The sequence below is a fragment of the Nycticebus coucang genome, chromosome Y, assembly GCF_027406575.1.
Source record: "Nycticebus coucang isolate mNycCou1 chromosome Y, mNycCou1.pri, whole genome shotgun sequence".
NCBI classification, from domain to species: domain Eukaryota; kingdom Metazoa; phylum Chordata; class Mammalia; order Primates; family Lorisidae; genus Nycticebus; species Nycticebus coucang.
This window is the reverse complement of record NC_069805.1, coordinates 18,476,359-18,481,833: the sequence shown is the minus strand read 5'-3', so window position 1 is coordinate 18,481,833 and position 5,475 is coordinate 18,476,359. Positions and strand designations below refer to the sequence as shown.

Below are 5,475 nucleotides of genomic sequence, written 5' to 3'. Positions count from 1 at the left end.
TAAAAATATACATTATAGCTACAATTTTTCTTATATATATATGTGATATTTAGCAAAAATTGAAATAAATTGCAGTTGATTCTTATATAAAATAGAATAATATGCAGCCATTTTCACCAATAAAGCATAAGTTAAGGGTTATTTTCTGAGTCTTAAAAAAGAAGTTATTCATGTATTCCTAATTTACGGGCATACACATAGCAAAGCAGGAGATACAGATTAGTTTCTAATGGTGGGATAAATCTCTGGTGTAATAACTTTAGCAATCTTAATGTTTCATAGATTTCATATTTTGTGCTTTTCATTATCTTGGCTACTAATAAATTTTTATTAAAAAAAAGTTCTATTTGGAGGCCAGGAGAAGTGGCTCATGGCTATAATCCTAAGCCTCTGGGAGGCCAGGGCAGTTTAATTGCTTGAGTTCAAGAGTTCAAAATCAGCCTCAGATAGAATTAAAAAATTAGCCAGGTTTTGTGGCAGGAACCTGTAGTCTCAGCTACTCAGTAGGCTGAGGCAGGAAGATTACTTGAACCCAGGATTTTTTATTATTATTATTATTATTAAATCATAGCTGTGTACATTAATGTGATCATGGGGCATGATACACTAGTTTCATAGACCATTTAACACATTTTCATCACACTGGTTAACATTCCTGGCATTTTCCTACTTATTGTGCTAAGACATTCCACATTTACTAAGTTTCACAATTACCCTTGTAAGATGCACCACAGGATTTTGAAGTTTCTGTAAATTATGCTGATGTCATCACACTCCACCCAGAGTGACAGAGGGAGACTCTAACTCAAAAAATGATAATAAATTAATTAATTAATTAAATTTGAGAAAAAAATCAATTTAGAAATGTTGAAAGTAGGATGGAATGGAATTAAAGGCCTGATGGAGAATCAAGGATGTTTCTGGGAGGCAGAGACAAAGCAAAATTTTTGATTCAAACCTTCTTGTTTTTCCAAGCATCCCATATACTCAGTAGAAATTCAAAAACAGTATACCGACAGCAACACTCCCACACAGAGAAAAACACCATTAAATTCAAGAAGTGGGGCTTGAGGGCTCAATAAGCTCCCACCTGTGGGGTACAAGGTAGAAGTATATGGCATATTTCCTGGGTGAAAGACTTGACTACAATTCAGACTTTGGACTTTGCCTTAAAAACACAAATAATGTAACTTAATCAAATGTACCCTCAGTAACCCATAATAAAAATTAAAAAGAAAACACTATGAGAAAATAAACCCAAAACAAATTTCCTGCTTTTCCCTTATCACCTTCCTTGAGCATGACAATGTGTCACACTTTGGTTTCCAAAAGGCTTTATTCCCATAATACTCCACTTTATTCCCATAAAACTTCACTTTTCAAACTCCACTTTCCTGGGAGGCACAAAATTATGGAATGGGGTAATTTGGGTAGCAGGACTGTCAAACACACTCCAGGGCTCTCTGACAAGATAGCAGCAGGCAGCAGCAACTGTGGTGGCAGGACTGGTTCATTAAGCATTACAGATTGTGGCTTTCTGGGTCTGTGGCCCACTTGGGTGGACCCGGTGGTAAGGTGGCATAATGAGGCTGAAGATATATGAAGTGAAATGTATGTCAGCTGACTCAAGAGCCCCTGGGGATGGAGGTTGATCAGTTCCTAGAGGATGTGCAGTTATAAAAACACACAAGTGGAGGTTTGTTGTCAGAGGCCGCTGATGATAAACTCTTCTTCGTGGACACTGGCTCCAAGTAAAAAGTGCTGACAAAGAAGAACTAAGTCCAGAAGAAGTTGCTGCTTCTCAAGAAACCCCTTTGAGTAGATATCATCTTTGAAAACACATCTAAGCTCCCTGCCCAGAAAGACATCCTTGCTCACCAGGTCCCCAACACCAAGAAGTTCAGGCGGAAGGACCAGCTATGGTAGAAGATGGAAAGCAGGGTGAGCTGTCCCAGGAGGTGCGCAGAGCCTGTGCCCAATGCCAATGCTGGCCCCCAAGATGCTGTTGAGTGGCCCTTTTACCATTTCAGGGCCTCAGATGACTTTCTAGACAGGCCCCTGGTTGACCAGGATGAGATTTTTTTGGAGCAGATCAAGAAGAAAAGAGTGAAGTGACCAGCATATCTCCCCAGCAAGCCCTCCGAGGCAGCTGCTGTGGAGGTGATGGTCACTGGAGCCCCTTATAACCCGTTTTTTTTAGACCACCATACCCGCTTTCTTCATCCTATGAAGTGGTGGAGAAGCTGTAGTGGAAGCTAGACCTTCCCACCAGGGCAGCAGGCTGCCACCCAGGAGTCCATGGTCAGGGAGCTATGTCTGGGGCTTCTAGAGAGGTCAAACTTCATGAAGCAGAAAAACTCAGTAGCTTTCCTATGAAATTCTCCATCAAAATTGTTTCTCATACTGGCTGGGGAGGAAGTACTGTGGCAAGGACTGATAAACCTAAATTAAAGGCTTTATCGAAGAAGATTCATAGTGGGTTGACTTTTGAGTGATTCACTTTTGGAAGGCTGATGAAAACAAAGTTGAGTGTAAGCTCTTGATAATCCTGCAAGGGAAAGAGTCCAGAGGTAACAATGGGTCTTGAGAATGCCAGTGCCCTGGAAGCCAGTTCATCCTAGCTTTTCTCTTAGTTCTGAAAAAATGGGAAAATGTTTGGGAAGACCCTTTCACAGCTCTGTGTTTCTGTTTCCTTATCTATCAACTGAGGGGGAAGTTCAGAACAAGAGTCTCATATTGAGATGTGTCAGGAACAAAACTACTATGTGGAAAGACAACTGTGAATCATGGTTACCTAGGAAACCAGGAGAATACGAAAATACAGAGGTGTGACTATTAAGTTTGTGAACTAATTGTAGAAAAAGTGCTATAGTCCTCATTCATGAATATCACTATGGTTTCCTTCATGTACTCATTTGGAGAAGCTATGCACTAATGCAGACACTTAATTTAATTTTCAAATCAGTTTGGGGACTCTTTTTCTAGAATGCCCATCAGAGCTATCAATAATATGACCCTTACAAACACAAATAAAGCAACGTAATCATATGTACTCTCAGTAATCCATAGTAAAAATTAAAAAGAAAAGACTACGAAAAAAGAAAACCCAAAACAAGTTTCCTTCTTTCCCCTTTTGATAACAGTGTGTCACACTGGTTATCAAATAGTTTATTGCTATAACACTTCACTTTCAAATGAACATTTCCTGGGAGGCACAATATTATAGAATGGGATACTTTGGGTAGCAGGACTGTCAAAAACACACCAGGGTTCTCTGACAAGATGGCCTCAGGAAGCAGCAACACTGATATCAGGACTGGCTCGGAACGCAATAGATTGTGGCTTTCTCGGTCTGCGGTCTGGGTGTACCCGGCGCTATAAGTGCATGGTAATGCATAAGAAAAAAGAAGCGGGATGGATGTCAGATGGCTCAAGAGCCCCTGGGGTTGGAGGTTGATCAGTTCCTAGAGGACGTGCAGTTACAGGAACACACAACAGAAGGTTTGTTGTCAGAGGCCGCTGATGATAAACTCTTCTTCGTGGACACTGGCTCCAAAGAAAAAGTGATGACAAAGAAGAAGAACTAAATCCAGAAGAAGTTGCTGCTTCTCAAGAAACTCCTTTGGGTCGACCTCATCCTTGAAAACACATCTAAGTTCCCTGCCCAGAAAGACATTGTTGCTCACCATGTCTCCAATGCCAAGAAGCTCAGGCGGAAGGAACAGCTATGGTAGAAGATGGAAATCAGGGTGAGCTGCCCTGGGAGATGCACAGAGCCTGTAGCCCAGGCAAAGACTTGCCCCAGTGATGTTGTGGAGTGGCCCTTTTACCATCTCAGGGCCTCAGATGAGCTTATAGAAAGGCCATTGTTTGGCCAGGAAAAGATTTTTCTGGAGTAGACCAAGAAGAAAGGAGTGAAGCCACCACCACATATCCGTACCAAGCCCTCCGAGGCAGCTGCTGTGGAGGTGATGCTCACTGGAGCCCCTTATAACCCATCCTTTGAAGACCACCAGACCCTGCTCTCTGCAGCACATGAAGTGGAGCTGCAGCGGCAGGAGGTATAGAAGCTGTAGTGGCAACTGGGCTTGCCCACCAGTGGGGCAGGCTGCAACTCAGGAGTGCATGTTTAAGGAGTTATGTCAGGTGCTTCCGGAGGAGTCAAAATTCGCAGGGTAGCTGGCGAGTGCGGTGAAGTCCCTGAGGAGGAGAAGTTGAGGCCTGTCTCCCACGCACCTGCGTACCCACTGCTGAGAAGTAGTCAGAGCAGGAGCAGTGGAGGAAAGTTGCCAACCCTAGAGGGCAAATCAAGCTGGAATGAGAGCTGCCTGACTCCAGCACCAGGAACTCTTCAGGATACATGGGATGAAGTTGGCCTGGAAGTTGGCTGGCGCTGTGATGGAGCCGCTGGCAAGCACAGCAGCCGGCTGAGGCCGACAAGCCTCATAGGTTGAGTCAGGGATGCAAGACCCCTGACATCCACTTGCAGCTTAACTTGGAGCTATCTGATTCCCTCCAGACCCTGAAGACCAAGGGCAACATCATTCAAGACCACTTCAAGAGCCTCCAGAGGATGAATATTATCAAAATTATCAAACCTCATGAAAGAGCCAGGTTCAAGGGCAAGCAAAAAATGAAGCTCATGGAGGATCAAGCATTCCAAGAGATCCAGTTACAGTTGTAGAATGCTGGAGCCCCTCCCTTCAATAAAGCACATTCTGACAAAAAAGAAAAAAAGAAAAGAAAAGAAAAGAAAAAGAAAGAAAAAAATTGCAGGACTGAGCATGGTGGCTTATACCTAAGACTCTAGCACTTTAAGGGGCTAAGACTGGAGAATTACTTGAGGCCAGGAGTTTGAGACCAGCCTGTGTAACATAGTGAGATCGCATCTCTATAAAAATTTGTTTTTCAAGTGTAGGACTGTGAGGCACACAATTAAGTGTCTTGCCAAGCCATAAAGGTGATGTTATCAACATAGTGGACCTGGAAGTCAGAACATTAAACCCAAGAGGATTATTTTTCAGCAGTAAGATACATGTAAATGGCCTTGCTAAGTTTTGTACTTCCTCTCTTCTTTCTTCTTTCCTATTTCCCCCCCCTTTTTTTATTAAATCATAACTGTGTACATCAATATGATCATGGGGTACAATACATTTGTTTCATAGAATATTTGACAAATTTTCATCTCATTAGTTGACATAGCCCTCCTGGCATTTTCCTAGTTAATTTGCCAAGACATTTACATTCCACATTTCCAAGGCTCAATTGTACCCTTGCAAGGTGCACCACAGGTGTGATCCTTTCAATCCCCCTCACTCTACCCACCTCCCCGCTCCCTCCCCATGCTTTCCCCCTTCTCCCTGTTCTTAGGTTGTAACTTGGTTATAGCTTTCATGTGAAGGTCCTACATTAGTTTCATAGTAGGTGTGAATACATTGGATATTATTTCTTCCATTCTTGAGACACTTTACTGAG

General features: G+C 42.6%; 1 pseudogene; it reads left to right on the top strand.

Annotated features, from left to right (window-relative positions):
* Positions 1 to 3,425: 3,425 nt before the first annotated feature.
* Positions 3,426 to 4,684, top strand: LOC128579019 (ribosome biogenesis protein NOP53-like; annotated as a pseudogene).
* The last annotated feature ends 791 nt before the right edge of the window (positions 4,685 to 5,475 follow it).